At 42.8% G+C, this 21,244-nt stretch overlaps 3 long non-coding RNA genes across 3 annotated transcripts in view; 1 reads left to right on the forward strand and 2 right to left on the reverse strand.

Moving 5' to 3' along the window:
• The window catches only part of LOC309656466, a 607,356-nt gene that overhangs the window by 354,171 nt on the left and 231,941 nt on the right, over positions 1-21,244 (reverse strand). The window lies entirely within an intron of this gene.
• LOC309656472 overlaps positions 1-21,244 on the reverse strand; it is a 382,613-nt gene that overhangs the window by 321,558 nt on the left and 39,811 nt on the right. The window lies entirely within an intron of this gene.
• Positions 1-21,244, forward strand: part of LOC309656443 — a 205,828-nt gene that overhangs the window by 56,864 nt on the left and 127,720 nt on the right. The gene's annotated exons all lie outside the window — the stretch shown is intronic.

Here is a 21,244-nt window from a genome sequence, read left to right on the forward strand (position 1 = left end):
AAGTAAATAAGGGCTTCCCTGGTGGCGCAGTGGTTGAGAATCTGCCTGCCAATGCAGGGGACACGGGTTCGAGCCCTGGTCTGGGAAGATCCCACATGCCGCGGAGCGACTAAGCCCGTGAGCCACAATTGCTGAGCCTGCGCGTCTGGAGCCTGTGCTCCGCAACGGGAGAGGCCACGATAGTGAGAGGCCCGCGCACCGCGATGAAGAGTGGCCCCCACTTGCCGCAACTAGAGAAAGCCCTCACACAGAAACGAAGACCCAACACAGCCATAAATAAATAAATAAATAAATAAATAAATAAATAAATTAAAAAAAAAAAAAAAGTAAATAAGATGGTGAGTTTTATGTTTTGTGTATGTTACCACAATAAAATAAATGGCGAGGGCTTCCCTGGTGGCGTAGTGGTTAAGAATCCGCCTGCCAATGGAGGGGACACGGGTTCAAGCCCTGGTCTGGGAAGATCCCACATGCCACGGAGCAACTAAGCCTGTGTGCCACAACTACTGAGCCTGCGCTCTAGAGCCCACGAGCCACAAGTACTGAAGACCATGTGCCACAACTACTGAAGCCCACGTGTCTAGAGCCCATGCTCCGCAACAAGAGAAGCCACTGCAATGAGAAGCCCACGCACCGCAACGAAGAGCAGCCCCCGCTCGCCGCAACTAGAGAAAGCCCGCTTGCAGCAACGAAGACCCAATGCGGCCAAAAATAAATAACATTTTTTTTTAATGGTGAAAAACAAGCAAAAGTACAAGGGCCAAGGGAATTTAGTGTACCTGCAGAAGAGTAGTTGAAATAATGGGCCATGGACTCCAAGCTGGATGGGAGGGATGTCATGAAAAGGAGGAAGTGGAGAGGTCAGTGGATGGAAGTCTCACCGAGGCTACAGGGGATCGGGTGTTTGTAGGGTTTCTTGCACAGGCCAGCAGGAAGGACAAAATACTGCTTGGAGAGGTTTGAACTGGCGATGATATTGGAGGGGAGCATTTCCCTCCCCCCCGCATGCACCATGGATGTTTTTCTGTTTCAGAAGTCATAGTTCTATCATGTGCATTTTAACAGAGCATTTCATTGTATAGATGTGTCATAATTTACTTAACCAGTCTCTTACTGTAAATCACAGTAACAAGTTGATTATTTAAACTAATACATTACAGTCCTTACAGAAATCCTCACCAAGCAGTCTCTGACCTTCTTGACTCGACCCGTGAGAGAAACCCTGGCGCTCCAGAGAAACTCAGGGCCAAAGCTACCGATGGGTGTCCTCTGCACGAAGACGGCACAGCCTTGAGGCGGACAGCCCAGATTCCCTGCACGCTTAGTCACGCCAGAGCAGAGATCAGGTTACTCTAACTTGCCCATTGATATATATGAATTAATTGATTCAACAAAATTTACTGAGTCGCTTCTGTGTGAAAAGAACTGTATCAGGAACTGGAAATGTGAAAGTGCTCTCAAAGACAGAAGGCATAATTAGATGAGGACGTAAATTACTGTAAGACCAAGTTCAAGCAGCGGCAGATTTCGCATGAAGTGTATGACGCCCATGCGTCAGTGCCCCTCACTCCCTTCAACCCCAGGGAGAGACCCTATCAATTTACTTACGTGGCCATACATTTTGGTAAAATTTGAGTTTTGGTGTTTTTTTTCCCCACCTGTGTCTCCCTTCTTGCTTTTCCCCATTGCTGAAAAGGCCAAGGATATTCTTGAGATCCAGCAAAGGAGAAGTTGTGCTGAGGACACAACTAGTTGGGTTTTTTTGAAATGTATGAGTGGGGCTTCCAGACACTGCATTGTGGAATGAACCGCTTCCCACTTGCACCGGTGCAGGAGTGATTTCTAGAAACGTCTCACCACCCCCCGTGCTGACTCACCGGGCGTTGATGCAGGTGCCGAGCAGTGGCTTTATGGCGACAGGAGCAGGCCCCATGGCACTCAGCACAGGAAGTGGGTGGGCATGGAGGAGACACCAGCTGTAAAGTAAATGGAGCCCAAAGCTAGTTGGTGGGAAATTCTTCTAATCAGACACGTAAAACTGTAAACAGAAGATTCACTTCACAGCAGTGCCTGGTCAAAACAGAACTTTCTGAAGTCAGGAATGCTCTCGATAACAGCATAAATAGTTATACAATTATACACGCATCATACATTTTTTTTGTTGTTGTTGATAATACACAAAATAAGAGCATGTGTAGGTATCTAGGTACAACTTGGTGGCCGTAGGACAAAGAGTGGGTACTACGCCTGTATGTGAAGTTGTATGTTTTATTTATTCCACTTATCAACAATAATAAAATTGTGACCAACCTTATAGAAGAAACTCTGAATTATCTTTCCATTTTCTCTATAAAATATAGTTAAGTAACTCCGACAGGTACTTAATTCATGAAAATGTTATTTTTTTCTAGATTTTGTAATGTTTGTTGTATTCATTAACTTGTTAAAACTTGATTTTGTTGTGATTTCTTTATTTTAAACAAATAATCATTTTCACATCTAATTTTTACTAATGACTGTGATTTAGTGATTTTTAACTAATCACTTATAATTATTTTCCCCAAAGAGGTGCCCCCCCAATTGTTTAAACTTTAGGCCCTACAGAACCTGGATCTACCCCAGGACAAATTAATGAGTGTGATACGAGAAAAAGATAAGAGGGGCTGGGGGGGCGGGGTATTGAAAAGGAAGAAGTTATTAATGACAGATGATCGAGGAAGAGTTTCAGCTAAGCTATGATTGAGTGGAAGACTTTGAATTCAGAAACATGGCGAATGGGGTTCTAAATGAAGAAGGGAATTCTTCATAGCTTTTAGATAATGTCTATCCCCAGAACTACCCACTCAGATATTCTCAGTTTGTTATTGACATATCTTATCTACCTTCACATCCTTTCCAATTCCACATCCCAAAACCTTTCCGCTGATGTTTTGTGCTCATGGCTTCAAGTAACAAACTAATGTGAACTTGGTGGGTGTGAAGAAAGAGAGTTTCCCAGGATGGATTCTGGGTAGGAGTTCAAATCAAGAAGTTGGTGACAGTTCTGCAGTGCCACCCAGGCCCTATGACATGAATGATGCGGAAACAAAGCAGACTTTCTCCCTGCTTTTCAACTGTGGTACAATTCGTGAACAGGAGTCAGAAACAGAAAAGTCCTGTTTTTAGGCTCTAGGCCAGAGTCACCTTCCTTCATGAGAAGGAAGCAATAGTGATATTCAGAAGCCAAGGGGAAGAAGCGTTTTCGCATGGGGCAGTGTGGCCTGGATACCATGACACCACATCCTTGACCTGTTAAGGTCGTGCTTGTGCATGTGTGTGTGAGAAAGAAAGAGAGACAGAGCCTGAGACCAACCGTGTCCTGCCCAGGCTTGGGGACCCTGAAGGAAGGGCTACTTCTCCCGCCGGCAGCTCAGCCTTCACAGGTCTGGTGACCCGCCGAGCACCTCCAGGGGCCCTGGATTTTGCGTGACTCAGCCCCGAGCGAGCTCACCGTGAACCTAGCTGACATCAGCGGGGAGAGACAGCATCAGAGACACAGAGGGTCAGCCCCTGGGATCTGGGAAACGAGGCTAGAGGCAGGTGGAAACCGCTGAGTAGTTGTTAAGTCACAGGAGGAAGAGCTGAGAGCCGCGACGCCTGGAGATGGGGCTCTGGGAGCAATGACTTGGGGCCAGGACTTCCTTGCTTCAGGGGCTGAGGCCGTGGGTCCTGCTGAAATGCAGCAGCGCCCTTGTCATCCAGCCAGAGGAAACCTGGTCCTGCTGTGCTAACGCTAGTGACTGCCTTGCTTTCCCAGGCCCCCCGGGACTGGGGGCTGGGCTCTGGCTGTCCCACGCCAGCTCTGGCCAGCTCAGGGTGGTTGTGTGTGTCACCCGGGCCAGGCGTCGTCCTAGTGCTCCACCAGCCTCTAGGGCATCGTCCTCCGATGCGAATGCAGAAGACACACACTTAGCAACCACTGGCCGGGCGTGAAACCTTAGAGTTGGGACTTTTGTATTTGCCACGTAATGCAATTTCCTTCTTTACAACTGTCCTGCAGGACGGGTACAACTACCCATTTTGCAGGTAAGTGAGCAGAGACTCAGAGGCGGTACCTTGCGTGGGTCCCACGGATGATCATCTTCACTCTGGCTTTATTCCTCTCTATCCTACTGCCATGACATGTGCTTTCTTTGCCATTCGTCAGAACTGGGGGGAATAATATCTACAGGATTGTTCTGAGGATTAAATGAAATCCTCACTATGAAAGTGCCTGCCACGCGGTAAATACTTAAATAACAATTTCCTTCCTTCACCCTAACCTGACTTCTGCCTGGAAAACGAGCTCCGCTGACAGAATCTGGGCTTGGCACACGCCTCGTCCAGCGTCAGAGTACGTAGTAGGTTGTAATAAATGTTGGATGGATGAATTAATGGATAGTCAGTGGAAACATTTAGGGTTTGCAAGCGCCTGAAGACCATCCTTTTCCGCCTGCACTGGGCTCCTCTTGGGTCTATGATCGGAACGTCAGATCTGCTCTCTTGCTGGATTTCTCTTCACTTGCAGCTGAACCTCCTTGTGCAGCCTCTCCAGTTCATGAGAACAGGCTTCGCTGTTTTGCACGTGCCTCATTGCCGGGTCGGAGGCTCTCCTAGCTTGCCTGTACCTTTTCTTTCCAAGTGGCCATCCTGATATTCTGGACTAAGGAGGCTGGACCAGAGAGGATGTGTTTAGCTGAGCAAGTGGCCCCACAGGGGCAGGTCTCCTAAGACGCGGACTCGTGTGGATGCAGGCGGCACTCGATGCTTCGTCTGGGCTGAGCCAGGCCACCTGCTAGCTCAGCACCTTTCCAAATAATTAAGCAATCTGCCGAGAGCCTGGCGCTTAGAATCAGAGGGAAGAGCTTTGGATAGAAGTACAAGCAAGGCTTCTGTAGATGCTTCCTCCTCTAGCCAACAGTTCCATTAAGGAAATTTATCACAGTGTTTTGGAAGCCTGAAGATTTTAGTTCAGTCATGGAGACGTCCAGTCACCACTGTCCTCAGTCAGCAGATTCAAAGGCGGCTCAGAGGGGAAAACCCAGGGCCCTGGGCCATCTGTAGGACCCAGGCACACCTGCAGCCACGCCAGGGAGGGGATACCTGGTCCTCCGTTGAGCATCTGTTCGGGGTCGCAAGAATGATACCTGGTCAAGGCAAAAACTGCCTCTGGAACTTGATTAATCTCCAACATTCATTAATCTCCAATTCTCCAAGAATTCGGAAAGGAATAAAGAAATCCACAAAAATAATCGCTAAAGAAGGATGCGGTGACCAAGGAATTCCCTGCTCTTGAAACCCTCATATCCCACAGCTGGGACCTCTTACTGATTACCTGGAGACTCCACTCTGCCTCAGGCTCTGTGATCAGGTCAGGGAGAATGGAGGTACCATTTAGGTATCAGTTTGGGGGTTCAGCATCAGGTCAGCCTTGCTCTCATGCCTGCTCTGACTTGCAGTCCGGAGTCTGGGAAGTGGATTCTCACCTTATGCTTTTTGATCGGGACACCTGTGAGTCAGAAGTTCCAGCCCTGCACCCTTACCTTACCCTTGCATACCTGAGCTCCTACCTGCCTCGGCATTTTCAGGACTGGAAGCTTGCCTTGCTATCTCAAGAATTTGCAGGAATTAGACTCCTCTGTTGGTTTGTCAAGCCTAAAGTAGATTTAGCTCACTCGGAGCTGAAATCTTCCAGGACAACCTGCTCTAACCCGTTGGATCAGCCAAGTTTTGCATCACGACCCGTCACAACTCCATGTGACCAAACCTGATGTTTGACTGCACTCTGATCATGAAAGAGTACAGTTGGGTGGGTTAACCCATCCACGCCCAACTTCTCTATCTGCACGTAGAATCCTGGGGCGTGGGTGGAAGCTGCTAAAGCAGCAGGACATCCAGGAGTCCCGAGGATATCACGGAGCATGAAAAAAAATGAACACTTCTGAACTAAATCCTAAAGCCTGGCTTCTAATTCTGCATATGTCATTCACATCAGCCTTCCAAAGTTTGGGTCCTTACCGTATGCCTTCATTTCAAAGAAGCAGCCAATTAAGGATCTTAAACTGCCGTGAAGCAATAAAAATTTCCCTAAACATTAACCATACAGAGGATCACTTCCAAGACTGAGATTTTTTAATCTCATTGCAGGCATTCTAAATTAAGCCCTGGAGGAAAATTTTACTGCTAATATGTAATCACTTGTAGTAATATGCGTTATTGCTGAGATAATAGGCTCAATATCAGTATCTTCTCATGTTATTGTAACTGGGAAGTAAGATGGGAGAATACTGCTCTGTGTCGCAGGACTGAGGAAAACCAAATGTTAATTTTCATAGTGTCATGTTTGGTTTAAATTATCTATTCTAAAATAAAAGCATGTGTTCACCTTCAGTGCAATGAATTCGTTTGTTACCCAGCCACATGTGATTTCTATCAAATTTCTCTCCAAAACAATTCTATAGGATAGGACACAGAAGAACAAAAACAGTCCACAACTTATCAGTTGACAAATAATACACTGAAGTTCACTAAAAGAGTGTTGATGAAATCTTCGTATTTTAAAAAAGGAGCTTCATAATGAACTTGACAATTCATATGGTGAAAGGTCTAAAAAATCTTAGATTCTTGTGTGTTCTTTCCGTGCAGAGCAACTTTTCAGAATGTGTTGATTTTTGAAAAATCCTGAATCTTGTATATATTCTGATTTTTAGATATTATCAAATCTTCAAGTGGAAAATCACAATCTCTGATTGATCTCCAAGGTTTGAGTTTTTAATTCACCAGAAGGGATTGCTGAAAAATGAACTATTTTTTTCCCTGTGATTATTTTAAAGCTTACTTTAAAAAGGCATTTTTTTCCAAAATAAATTTGGATGGAATGAGACTCATGAGATAATTGACTAGGAGAATCTATGGCCACTCCAAGTCTTTTGTTTCCAAAAGACTTACGGAAACAAAACTTATGATCAAGCCCCGAAGGCCATATAACTTGGTGGGGATTAATAGGGAGTGAGTCGACCATAAATAATCAATTAAAAGAAAGCAACTTAGTACAATGATTTTAAATCCAAGTTCACAGTTTGCCTGACAATGGTTAGTCCAGAGAGATTCACAGTGGCAAAGACGTAAATCTCCACTAAATAAGCATTCTGAAAGAAACACTAAACCAACTATATTCTAGAAAATGGGATGTTAAATAAAAAGAGCTTGAGTTTGCTGATCTTTGTAATGGTGGAACAGCATTAGTAAATGGAAAATAATCCTAAAAGTATTGGATTTTCTTTTCAAACCACGGAGTAAATTTGGCTTCTGTCACTGACCAATGATCCTACCAAAGTGTCTGGGACTTGAAGGACCAATATCCCAGAGAAAAGGGATATTGAGGAAAGCTCCACATTTGGCATCATTTTTCTCTGACCCTATTGAAGCTTAAGCTGTACAGGGCAAAGTCTAGGAAGCTAAGCAGAAAACACTGAAACACAGTGTGGAATTTTCAACAGGCTCATGGTCCTTGGGAAACAAAAGTTGGATTTCAGAATCTGCCAGAAGGGAAGGGGGCCCTAGTGATCTTCCCCTGGAATCCCTGGGGTTTACAGTAAGCCTGTGGGTAAACCAAGCCTTATAAAGACCACAACTCCACCTCATGTCACCTCAGTCCTGGTTGGATTGAACTCATCTGATTCCATTCTGGATGCCTCACAGAGGGTAGGGGAAAGCCTCTTTGAAGAAAAATAATAGCATCCAAGGCCATAAATTTTTAAAATCACGATGTCTAACATTAAATAAAATACCAGGTGGACTCATTTGTGACTCAGCTATTGGTCAGACACATACTTAAAAATAATGAATGTTATTATGTTAAAAAACATTGAAATCAAGATAGAGAATTTTCCAGAGTACTAGATCTTTAAAAAATATCAAATGGAAATTCAAAAACTGAAAAATATAATAATGTGAATTAAACTGTAAATAGATGTATTTTATAATTAATTATATACAACCAAAGAGAGGACTAGGAAATGTGAATGATGTGATAAACAAAACTAACCTACTTAACAATGCACCTAACTGATGGAATGTACTTTTTTTTTAGAAAAGTCAATTTTTAAAAAATTTATTTATTTTATTTATTTATTTTTGTCTGGGTTAGGTCTTTGTTGCTGCGCACAGGCTTTCTCTAGTTGCAGCCGCTCCGGGGGCTACTCTTCGTTGCAGTTGCACGGGCTTCTCATTGCGGTGGCTTCTCTTGTTGCAGAGCATGGGCTCTAGGCGCACGGGCTTTAGTAGTTGTGATGCACAGGCTCAGTAGTTGTGGCGCACGGGCTTAGTTGCTCCGCGGCATGTGGGATCTTCCCAGACCAGGGCTTGAACCCGTGTCCCCTGCATTGGCAGGCAGATTCTTTACCACTGCGCCACCAGGGAAGCCCCAGAATATACTTTTTCTCAAGTCATACATGCCAAATTTTATCAAAATTGATAATTTGCTAGGTCATAAGTCTCAACAAATTTCAAAGGATTGAAATCACATTCTCTTACACAGCGAAATTAAACTAAAAATAAGCAAACAGAAATAATCACTAGAAAATTCTCAAATACATGGAAGTTAAGCAATTCATTTAAAAATAAACCTTGGGTCAAAAAAGAGACCCCAGTGGAGGCAAATGATATTTTGCACTGAATGAAAATGAAAATATGGCATATCAAAATATGGTGAATGCCACAAACGTTGTGCTTATGGAAAACTGTACAACCATCAAATCCATATGTTAAAGAAGAAAGTTTAAAAAACAATGATCTCACTATCCAGCTAAAAAACCTAAGGGGGAAAAAAAAAACAAACTCCCAGCCAATTAAACCCAAGAATGTAGGTGGAAGGAAATAATAAAGATAAGAGCAGAAATTAATGAAATAGAAACCCTAAGTACAATAGAGAAATATCAACAAAGCTGAAATTTGGTTCTCTGAAAGACTAAGTTAGTTTTTTGAAGACTGAAGAGGGAAAAAAGAGAGCCCTTATAATCAATATCAGGAATAAAAAAAAAAAAAATCACTAGAGATCATAGGGACATTTAAAAGATAAGAAGAGATACTGGAACTAAATTTAGGCAAGAAATTTACAACTTTTGTTGAAATGGACAAATTCCTAAGAAAGTACAATTTACCACAACAGTTACAAAAAGAAAAATGGAAAATCTGAATATCCATTTAAAACTTAAATGTGTAATTAAAACTTAAATTTGTAATTAAATACCTTTCCACTAAGAAATCTCAAGGCACAGATAAACTTCATTCGTGAACATTTCCAAACCTCAAGGAATATATAACACCACTCTTAAAAAAACACTTCCCAAAAATAGAAAAAGAGGAAATAAATCCCAATTTATTTTTATGAGGCCAGCATAATATTGATATCAAAGCCTGGCAAGAATAGTACGAGGAAAGAGAATTATAAGCTGGTTCTTCTCATGAACAATCGAGGCATGATCCTAAACAAAATATTAGCAAATTGAATCCTGCAGTGTTTAAAAACAAAACCAAAAACACGTCATGAAAAGTTGGATTTATTCCAGGAATGCAAGGTTGATTTAACACTATAAAAATCAATGAAATGCAATTCACCAGATTAACTGAATAAAGGAGAAAAATTGAATATCATGTCAGATGCAGAAAAAGCATCTGATAAAATTCAAATTCCAATAATGATTAAAAAGGAAAGAATTTACCAAAGTGGATATAGAAGGGAAGTTCCTTAATGGGATGAACAAGTATATACAAAAAACTTAGAGTAAGCTTCATACTTAATTTTGGTATGTCAGAAGTTTTCCTCCTTAAATCAGGAATAAGACAAAGATGCCTAATATCACCATTTTTTAAAATAATAATTATTCTTTATACAGTGTTATTTATTTATTTATTTATTTATGGGGCTGCATTGGGTCTTTGTTGCTGCACACAGGCTTCTCACGGCGGTGGCTTCTCTTTGTTGCGGAGCACGGGCTCTAGGCGCGCAGGCTCAGTACTTGTGGCTCGCGGGCTCTAGAGCACAGGCTCAGTAGTTGTGGCTCATGGACTTAGTTGCTCCGCGGCACGTGGGATCTTCCCGGACCAGGGCTCGAACCCGTGTCCCCTGCATTGGCAGGCGGATTCTTAACCACCACGCCACCAGGGAAGTCCTAATATCACCATTGTTATTTAACGTTGTAATAGAGATCCTAGACAGTACAATAAGGCAATAAAAAAGTAGAATGTTTAGAAAGGAAGAAATGAAGCAGTCATTATACATAGAATATTCAAAATAATCTACAAGCTATTTATAAGTTAATTTAGTAAAGACACTAGATAACAGAACAATACAAAAATCTTTATTTCTGTATATTAGCAATAAAGAATTAAAGGTGAAAAAATTAAACCTACCGTTTATAATAGCATCAAAAATATCAAATATCTAGGATGTAACTCATGAAAATATGCAAGAGTTCTATGTAGAAAATTATAAAACATCATGAAAATAAATTAAAAATACCTAAATAAATGGAGATTTACACCATGGTCATGGATTGGAAGACTAAAATTGTTAAGATAACAAGTCTCCACAAGTTGATTTTTAGAGTAACTGCAAACTCAATCAGAATTTCAGCAGATGTTTTTTCATGTGGAAATCAACAAGCTGATTCTAAAACTTGTGTGAAAATACAAAAGTCTAGAAATAACCAAAGTAATTTTGAAGAAAAGCTAATTTGAACTTATACTCTGATACATTAAAACTAATTATGAGGTTATCATAATAAAGTCAGTGTGCCATTCACACAAGGAGAGACAAATTGAGAAATGAAACATAACAAAGTACAGAAACAGACCCAAATATATAGTCATTTGATTAACTGACAAAGACGATCCTGATGTGCAATGAGAAAAACATGGTCTTTTCATTTAGTGGTGCTAGACCAATTGAATATCCATATTGAAAAAAAGAAATCATACTCAAAATCAATTCTAGGTGGATTATATATGTAAATAAGGAAGGCAAAACCAATAAACTTCTGGAATAAATCACAGGAGAATGTCTTCATGCTTTTGAGGTAGGGAAAGACTTTTAAAAGGCACTGAACGTAATGGATAAATTGGACTTAAGAAACAAGTAAATAATACATATTAATTGATAAATAGGGCTACACAAAGTTAAGAAACTGTTGATCTAACAACATTAGGAGAGTGAAAAGGCAAGCTAAGAAGTTGGGATATGATTTTTGTAATACATGCAACCTGGAAAGGACACATATGTAAATGTGGAAAAAATATATGAAAAAATATATAAGTATAAAACCTCTTAGAAAGAAAGATGATAGAGAAATGGACAAAATATGTAGACAGGTACTTCACAGAAGAAGATATCCAAATGGCAAACAAACATATGAAGAGGTGCACAAAATCATTAGTTATCAGATAAATGCAAATTCAAATCATAAGATACCACTGCACACCCACCTGCAGGGCTAAAATAAAAAGGACAGACAATACCAGGTTTTGGCAAGGATGTGGACCAACCGGAACTCTCATATACTGCTGGTGGGTGTGTAACTTGGTAAAAACCACTTTGGAAAACTGTTTAGCATATCAATAAAAGTAGACTAGACTTATACCCTAGGGGCCAGCAATGTCGCTTCTTAAAGTATTAATCAAATTGATAAATACCTAGCACGGCTGATTAAGGAAGTAGACACTAACCATTATTACAATCAAAAAGGAGACATCAGGCTTCCCTGGTGGCGCAGTGGTTAAGAATCCGCCTGCCCATGCAGGGGATACGGGTTCAAACCCTGGTCCGGGGAGATTCCCGCAATCCACAGAGCAACTAAGCCCGTGTGCCACAACTACTGAGCCTGTGCTCTAGAGCCCGCGAGCCACAACTACTGAGCCCGCATGCCACAACTACTGAAGCCCACATGCCTAGAGCCCGTGCTCTGCAACAAGAGAAGCCACCCCAATGAGAAGCCTGCGCACCGCAACAAAGAGTGACCCCTGCTCACCGCAACTAGAGAAAGCCTGCACACAGCAACGGGGACTCAACGCAGCCAAAAATTTAAAAAAAAAATAAGTAAAATAAATAAATTTATTTAAAAAAAAAGGAGACATCACTAACGATATTTCAGAAATTGAAATTAGTACTTCAGGATATTGTGAAAAAAATTTATGCCAAAAAAATGAAAATTGAGGTAAAATGGACAATTTTCTATAAAAACACAGCTTTTCAAAACTCATATTAAGAAGAAATAAAAAATCAGAGTAGTCCTCTAATTACTAAAGATATTAAATCTGTAATTAAAAACTTCCCCACAAACAAAACTCTATGCCACACGATGTCCATATGGCATCCCAAGTGAAGTCTACCAAACATTTATTATTATTTTGAGCAACAGATAGAATTAAGAAAAAATGCATTTGATGATACATGATGCTAGTGTATCATCTTTTAAGGCGAATGGCACTGTGATCTTGGAACAAGGGAGAAGGAATTTGGCCCTAGAATAAAAAAATAACTATGCAACCATATAAATAGACACTGTTTATTGATTTCCAGTATTAGAATCAATCTATAGGCAAACCTCGAAATATTTAACTATTCTATCAGTAGAGGCAAAATGTACATAACATCAGCCTTGACCGTGTAAAATAGGATCTATCAAAAGTGGAAGTTTCAGGGACTTCCCTGGCGGTCCAGTGGTTGAGACTCCGCGCTTCCACTGCAGGGGGCGTGGGTTCGATCACGGGTCGGGAAACTAAGATCCCGCATGCCGCACGGCGCGGGCCAAAAATAAAAATAAATAAGTAGAAGTTTAAAATTTGTAGGAAAGGATAGAGACAGTAATATCCTCATATTGCAAAGTAAGGAATCAAGATACACTATTGCGAGTTGATGGAACAAGAAAGGGAAGTTTAGATGTAGCATTTTAATTTACAAAGGTAACCAAAAGAGAGGGGAAAATTAATGGTAAAACTGTCAAATACTGAGAGAGGAGGGAAAGGAGATAAAATGGTAAAAATGTACTTGAATTTGCTGCCCTCTGGCAACTATTTACATAGCATTCACAAATATTTACATAGCATTTACATTGTATTAGATCTTATAAGTAATCTAGAGATGATTTAAAGTATACTGGCAGGCTGTGTGTAGGTTATGCAAATACTGCATCATTTTTTATATGGGATTTGAGCATCCTCGAATTTTGGTACCCACAGCGGTCCTAGAACCAATCCCCTACAGATACCGAGGGAGGACTGGACGGCTTTAGCAGTTGAGAAAAAGATACGACTAAATATATATGTATATATACTTATAGGATGGTCATGAGTCTTCAGTGCAATGACGTCTATAACAAGTGCTTGGCAAAGAGCAGCCTTTCAGTGCATGTCAGTTTTTCCTTTTTATTGCAGTCTGAACATTGATTTGGTCCTTTGCTGTTCTCCCTCTTTCCTATTGGATGGTTTGGTCTGTTGCCGTCACATTTTTGCATTTCTGTATAGTAAGAATATTTTAACTTTCAATGAAAATTGCCTTTATTATTAAATGGCTTCCCTATTATTTTTAGAGAATTCCCATTACTTTAAATAGTTCAGCGAGAGCTTTAGGAGAGGAATCTTCTCAGGTAGAAGCGCTGCCAGAGCACCTCAAAGTATTCCATGGAAGGAGTTGCTTCCCTTCCCATGGAAATAAGATAAATGCTCTGTTTCTATGGTTACTCTTCTTCTTTTATTAATGCTAAAAATCTCCAGTTTTAGCCTCCTAAATAAAAGTCAGGAGATGTGCTGATCTTTAATAGCATGAATATGTCATTGACAGTTTCCAGGCTACTTTTACTTATGGCGCTATTCTTTGTGTAGTGCGGCCAATACTGTTGGACTTAACACGTAAACTGTGATTTTCAAGAGTTTCTCAAACAGCTAATATAAAACTGCATGCTTGGCAGGAACTTCCCCTAAAATGTGCCATCCATGGGCATCTTTTCTAAGTATAGGTGATCACTTAGACTATGACCTTTAGATTTCTACTATCTACAGCATATGAAGTAGAGCCTCTTTCTTCTGGACATTTACCAGTTTCTTGAGATTTTCACTCAGTCATATGGATTATGCTGCAGCCTGGAAATGTCTGACTCATATCAACTTTCCTTTAATTCTTACCTCATTACAATGTTGATTACCTGGTCATTTTAAGTGAGAACTGACAGGTACACTGGGAGGGTACCTGAGGGGACCCATCTGGACATTTACACACTAGGTCGGGAGTTGGTACGTGTGCAGAGAAGGACTGAAGGCTGGTGAAACGCTACCACTGCGAGCACATCAAGCCCTGGCCTCATACAGAAAGCCAAGAAGAGGGCAGGAAAGAGAGAGGAAGTGTGATCCCGTTTATGAAGTTCAAGTTCAGGCGAAAGCTCTCTCTACTGATGATGGTCAGGTGGGCTCTCCCTGGCTTTTCAGTCGTCTCTGTTTAGAAATCAGCACAAGCCTAATGGTAGTTCTTTTGTAAGTGACCTTTTTTTCTCTGGCTGCTTTTAGGATCTTCTGTTTTTCTTAGGTTTTCCTGTGATTTTTCAGAAATTCATCCCGGTTGGAATTCACGGGGCTTACTGCATCTAAGGATGGACGTCTTTCAACAATTCTGAAACTTTCTCTGTTTGGACAGTGCCTCTTCCATACTCTGTTTTCTCCCTCTGGAACTCAAATTAGACATATGTTAAAGCTTCCAACTCTATCCCCCTCCCCCTTAAACTCTCTTTCCCATTTCCCATCCCTCTCCTCTCCAGATTTTTTTCATTTCTTTGGGTTTATCTGCCATTTACTTTTTCCTCTCCGAATCAACTATTTTCAACATCTGAAGCATTTGGGGACTTGTTTCTGTGTTGTGTTGTTTCTGGTGAATTTCACCTGTGATGGCTTCTTTCCTTGAGTGTTTCGTGAATGCTGCCTGATGGTTTGGGAAAGTGATCTGTGCAGAAACTCTCCCAGGCTGGATTGGAAGCTGAGTTCCTCTGGAGCAGATTAGCCCTCGCTCCTTGGAGTCACCAATCCTGGCCCATTTTAAATTAAAATTTCAACCTGAGTTTTCTGTACCACCCGGGTAGGGTGCATTTAGACCGCTGGCTTGTGGGTACGAATTCTCAGGGGGGAGGAGGGGCATTTATTTTTCCCTACCTTCAATTCAAAGTGGAGCCAAGTTTCCCTTCTGTTCCCTTCTGAATATCAGAGTTTCCTTCTCACTCGTCCTTACCTTAGGACTGTGGCCTAGAGGCTTCCAGATAACTAGGGGTCTCCTATTTGATCCCCCTCGGGCAGCCCTCTGCTTTACCTTCTGTCCTCTGATAGCAGAGACCATCAGAGCAGCGACTCAGCATCTCTAGGGTTTGGCCACACCCCTTCAGGGCGTAAGTGGAATTTGGTGTTGGCCTACCTCCCAGGATGCCCGTTCTCACTTTCTGCGGGATTCTGCGCGTTCCTTAATTCAGTGCCAGCTCAGCAGTGCACCTAAATGAATGGGGTGTGACTTTCAACGTTTAATCTAGTATTTCAGTTTTTAGTGAGGAAGGTCCTTCGGGGTATCTTATCAATCACACCTCTGGAAACAGAAGCCCCAAAGCCTGTTCTATCGAGGTTGATTATTTCCTGCTAGGTGCTAAGCCTGGAGTTTCAACAGGGCTCCAATTTTATGCGTGCATCGTCCTACAAGCAGCATACGAGTTACTGCTAGAAGAAATGATTCTTTCTTACCTAACCTCAGACCTTAATTAGGCAGGTGGTCGAGACTTATTTGGGGGGAATGTTTGAGTGGCAGGAAGCCTCAGTAATACAGGAGCTACATCTTCACATCTTAAGTCAGCCCAAACATTCTTCACTGTTTCCATTGTTGGAACAGTGGGAAGCTTGGAATGGGGTTTATAATGCAATCATTCTTCCAAATGCATAACATGGCACCAGTCCGAGCACTTGTAACCGTCTCCAGAATGAACAGAATGAGTCCAGATTCTACTGCAACTGTCTGGCTGGCGGGAAAATGATTGGTTGGTTTACAGGGAAGGATAGAGTCCATTAAAGTTGTTGTTTGAGTTTGTTCTGTACATTGTCTTTTCTTTCTCTCCCTCCTGCTCTTCATTTCCTACTTCTTCCCACAGTACATCATATTTTTATAAAAGTCACTGGTTTCGAAATTCCACTTAGAGATCAATAACAGCATTCATAAGTCAAGCAAGATGAAACAGTACATCCCAGTTAGCTATTTTCCAGAATTAGAATCTTCTCTTTTATAAGGAATCTGTTTCTAAACAATTATTCTATGATTGTAAGCCTGGAAGGCATTCAGATTAAGAAAAAGGAAAAATAAGTGTTTCATAATAATTCTCTTTAAATGGGAAATGCGTAAGACATAGTTAACGTTAATAGCATTCTGTTACGATATGTTTTCTTTTTAATTCTCTGGGACACCTGTGAATTCACTGCCAACCCATTTATAACTTACCTGTGTTCTACTCTCTCATCTCGTCCCCTTACTTCCCCACTAGCCCAAATCACCACTATCCTGGATTTTGTGTTTATTCTTCTCTTGACATTTTTAGTTTGTAGTTTTATCAAGTACCTTTGTATGTTTGAACAATGTATTGTTTCGTTTCATCCGTCCTTGAACTTTATAAAAAGGGTATGTAACATTCTGAGACTTGCTCTCCAGTGGTTGAAAGATCAATCGTGTTGTGTGTATCATTCGTTGTCACTGCTGTAGAATATCCTGCTGTTTGAAAATACTATTCCCTTGCCAATGGTCATTGGTGTTGCTTCTAATTATTTTTTGCTATTTTGAACAGTGCTGCTAAGTACATTCTTATATCTGTCTCTGGACGCATGTGGAAAGATTTTGGGGAGTTCTTATCTAGAAGCGGAACTGTTGAATCGTAAAATGTGTAAATATTCAACTTTACAAAATAATGCCAAATTGTTTCAAAATGATTGCGCCAGTTTCTGTCCTAATCCTTGGTGTGTAAGCGATCCAATTCATCTGCACACTCTTCAGTATTTGGTGGTGTTACACTTAATTATTTTTGCCAGCGGAATGGGTAAAAGCAATATATCCTTTATGGTCTTGATTTGTGTTTCTCTGACTCTTGAAAGTTGAGCATCACTTCATATGCTTATTGGCCTTATGCATTTTGTGCTGTGCCTGTTCACATCTTTTGCTCAGTTTTCTATTGATTTGTTTGTCTTTTCGGTATTATTTTTTATTGCTTTGTAGAAGACTTTTAATACAGTCTTCATAAGAAACCTTTATCTGTTATGTGTGGCAAATATAGTCTCTTAGATTGTAGTTTGTCTTTCCGTTTCTTTTAAGTAATAATCTTCAGTGAGCAAAAAACGAGTCCCCCGCCCCCCAAAATGTGAAACATCCATTCAACAAACAGCGAACATTCATTTTGTGCCAACTGCTGCTCCAGGTCCCAGGGATGTTGCTGGGAGCGCAGCAGACCAGGACCTTCCTTGTGTGGAGCTGACTTTGGGGAGGTCCACTTTTGACTTCACCATCCAACAATCTGTGGGAACGTGCAAAACTATTTCAGTTTTTGTCTCTATAAATGGAGTTTGGGACTCTCAGCCCTGCCTTCCTGATGGACAAACCAGAGGCCCTTGCTGACTTTGGTGGAGAGGGCAGGACTAGCCCTCATCGTGTGTGTGTGTGTGTGTGTGTGTTTTATTTTATTTTAAATTGGAATTATTTATTTATTTATTTATTTATTTTTGGCTGTGTTGGGTCTTCGTTTCTGTGCGAGGGCTTTCTCCAGTTGCGGCAAGCGGGGGCCACTCTTCATCGCGGTGCGCGGGCCCCTCACTATCGCGGCCTCTCTTGTTGCGGAGCACGGGCTCCAGACGCGCAGGCTCAGTAGTTGTGGCTCACGGGCCCAGTCGCTCCGTGGCATGCGGGATCCTCCCAGACCAGGGCTTGAACCCGTGTCCCCTGCATTGGCAGGCAGATTCTCAACCACTGCGCCACCAGGGAAGCCCCCATTTTATTTTATTTTAGAATATAGTTGATTAACAATGTTGTGTTAGTTTCAGGTGTACAGCAGAGTGATTCAGTTACGCATATACTTGTTATCTATTGCTTTTCAAATTCTTTTCCCATTTAGGTTATTACAGAGTATCGAGCAGAGCTCCCTGTGCTATACAACAGGTTCTTATTAGTTATCTATTTTAAACGTAGCCGTGTGTACATGTCAATCCCAAACTCCCAGTCTATCCCTCACCTCCCACCCTTCCCCCAGGTAACCGTAAGTTTGTTCTCTAAGTTTGTGAGTCTGTTTCTGTTTTGTAAATAAGTTTGTTTGTATCATAAGCAATATCATATGGTATCTGTCTTTCTCTTTCTGACTTACTTCACTTAGTATGATAATCTCTAGGTCCATCCATGTTGCTGCAAATGGCATTATTTCATTCTTTTTTATGGCTGAGTAGTATTCCATTGTATATATGTACCACATCTTCTTTATCCATTCCTCTGTTGATGGACATTTAAGTGGCTTCCATGGCCCACATTGTCTCATGGTGCCATCACAGGCTTTTCCTTGGGGTGGTGTTCTCATGTCAAGGACCTTATTCTGCCTTCTAGCTCCCCCAGGAAAATCATGAGCTATCTTATAATGAGGTCCGATTCTTTGCCATGCATCACGGGCAGTGTTCAAAGAAAACAAATACCCTTAGATAAATTCAACCCAATATTCTGAGTACTGTTTCAATGTTTGCTGAAAATTCTCTCGTTGAAAAAGTCTCATTTAACATCCTGATGGTGGCACATCCACAGGTGACAAATGTGACAACTCCAGGCTCCGGCGTCCCCCCGTCATATACGGGCATGTGTGCACTCCGGTGAGGTAAGGTGCTGCCTGAGACCGGGGCTGGCAAGCAGGACCCTTAGAGCTCTCTCTTTGGAAAGGTCACCGCGTTATTCTGTAGGAAACGTCTTCTTGGCACTTACCTTGAGGATAAAAGGTGATGCTCCTCGAGTAGCTTGGGCATCAGTGAACTTTCCATATTTGACTTAATTCACCAACGGTCAGAGGTACGCAGGCATGACTGACTTCCTCCTGAGCAAGAATCACCCCCTGCTACAGCCTCTGCCAGTAGTAAACATTTACTGAGCGTTGACCTGTATTCATGAGTATTCAGTCTTTCTGTCTTCACAGCAACCATATGAGGCAGCTGTATTTATCCTCATCCTACAAAGGGAGAGGTCAAGGTCAAGGTCAAGCACTTTGTCATCTTAAGGCAGGAAGGACCCCCTACTCCCACCTTATGTCCCCTGAGGGAAACCATTGACACTCCCCCGACAGTTAATCGCAGCTGGACTCAGCCTGCGAGCGGAACAGCGGGGCCAGGAGCTTTGGCGGCATCTCAGGCGGGTGGCCGAGGGATGGCATAGCGGCGGCATGCTGCCGCGGGCCGGTTCTCCGATGCCAGTGGACCGCTCGTCGCGGGACGGACTCCTCACTCCCCCAGCCTCACCCTTCCGCACCCTCTGGAAGGTGAAAAGAGGGTCAGTGACCAAGTGTTTTTTCAATTAAAAAAAATTTTTTAAACCTTTTTTCAACCAGGCCCTAAAGAACTCAGGGCCTTGCAAGCGTGTCCCAGGAGAGCAGGTAATGACTGGGATGGGAGGAAACGGTAACACGAATCAGCTTGGTACTGGCGCTGATTGGCTGTAACAGTGTCTAAAGCCCTCGCTGCCCGGGCCTTTCCCCTGCCCACTCCCAGCCTCATCAGCCTGGCGGCCTGAGGAGCGGTGCCCGGCCACCCTGCGCCCCGCTCCTGGCTGAGCCTCCCCGCAAAGGCGTAAATCCCGGGGTCCTGCACAGAGGCTGAGTAACGGCCACGTAAGCACCTGCCCAGGAGCTGCCGTCATCCTGACGTTCGCTTCGCTGTCAGCCACTTGCTCTCAAACATGCTGTGTCATCTTGAGGGCTTACTCAGCACTAAGCAGATTGACCGCAAGGCCATAATCGTGAGGGAGAAAATGAACCTTTGCTGGATGAAAGGCACAGATAAACTCCCCTGCTTTCCTTCTTTCTATTCATCTTTTAGGTATTGTCATTTTCCACTGCGAATAAGATTTCCTATAGCAACCGGCAGCCGGGAGGCCGGGGTCTCCAGTTTCTAACTGGTTTACCTTAAAGGATGCAACATTCTGACTCTGTCAGTTTTACTGCTTTTGGCACCGAGCGCGAGTTCCCTCTGAAACGTACACTTGACGTTGTGGCCATAGGAAGGTGCTTTTACAGCTGAGCAAGACCCTGCAGCTGGCAAGTGCAGAGGCCAGGAGTTCTGTAGGGCTTTCCCTTTCGGTTTACTAGCATCATCATCCGAGGTTTATTAGGTCTGTCTGTACGTGACGCCGCTCCAGGTGTTACCTCTACCTTCCACCTGGGAAGAGGTGCCAGAGTTTCTCCTCTGGGATCCTCTAATTTGTAAACGCTTTGCTGAAGATAGTAACACAGGAGTATGCCAACAAGCAACGGCTAAGGTATGGCTGATAGAAATTGTTGAACTAATTGAGTGCGCTGGAAAATAAATTAGGCATATAACCATCCGAACCAATTTTCAAAGAACTGGAGTTCCAGACATAGCAGAAGTGTGCCAGAGATCACGCACCCATTCGTTGATGAAATCAGGAAACATTTGAGGAGCTTGTAAAAAGCAGCTTTTTTGGCACACGAGGGGAACTGCGGAGTGGGCTGACAGCGAAGTGAGTGATTGCTCAGAGCTTAAGGGTGACCAGCAAGGAATAATTATTTGATGAGGGAGACATTTGGGGAAGTTTGGAGAAAAGCGATCAATCATGGTAGATTTTATAATCGCCAAGAACAGGATGTGGTATGTAAGCCATTCCAGGAAACGGGGCCAGAGTCAGAGCCTGGGCTGACCATCGGAGGAGGGCAGGTATCCAGGGCTCCCAGGGAAAGAAAGGCTGCAGGGGGAAGCAGCAGAGCAGCCTGGGCCGCGGGGCGCATGTCACGAGGAGAAGGAAGCCCGGATCGTTACGGGGCCGCCCCGTGAGCCAGGCTCCATCCAGAGCCTGAGGACTGGAGTGGGGGCGGGGGGCAGGGCCGCAATCCCGGCTGAGCAGGGACACTTGGACGGGCTCCAGGACAGAGATGCAGGCACGAGGGAACCTTGGGCTGGGGAATGGGCATTGCCG

This window comes from Balaenoptera physalus, assembly GCF_965194825.1.
Source record: "Balaenoptera physalus genome assembly, chromosome: 2".
Classification (NCBI taxonomy): Eukaryota; Metazoa; Chordata; class Mammalia; order Artiodactyla; family Balaenopteridae; genus Balaenoptera; species Balaenoptera physalus.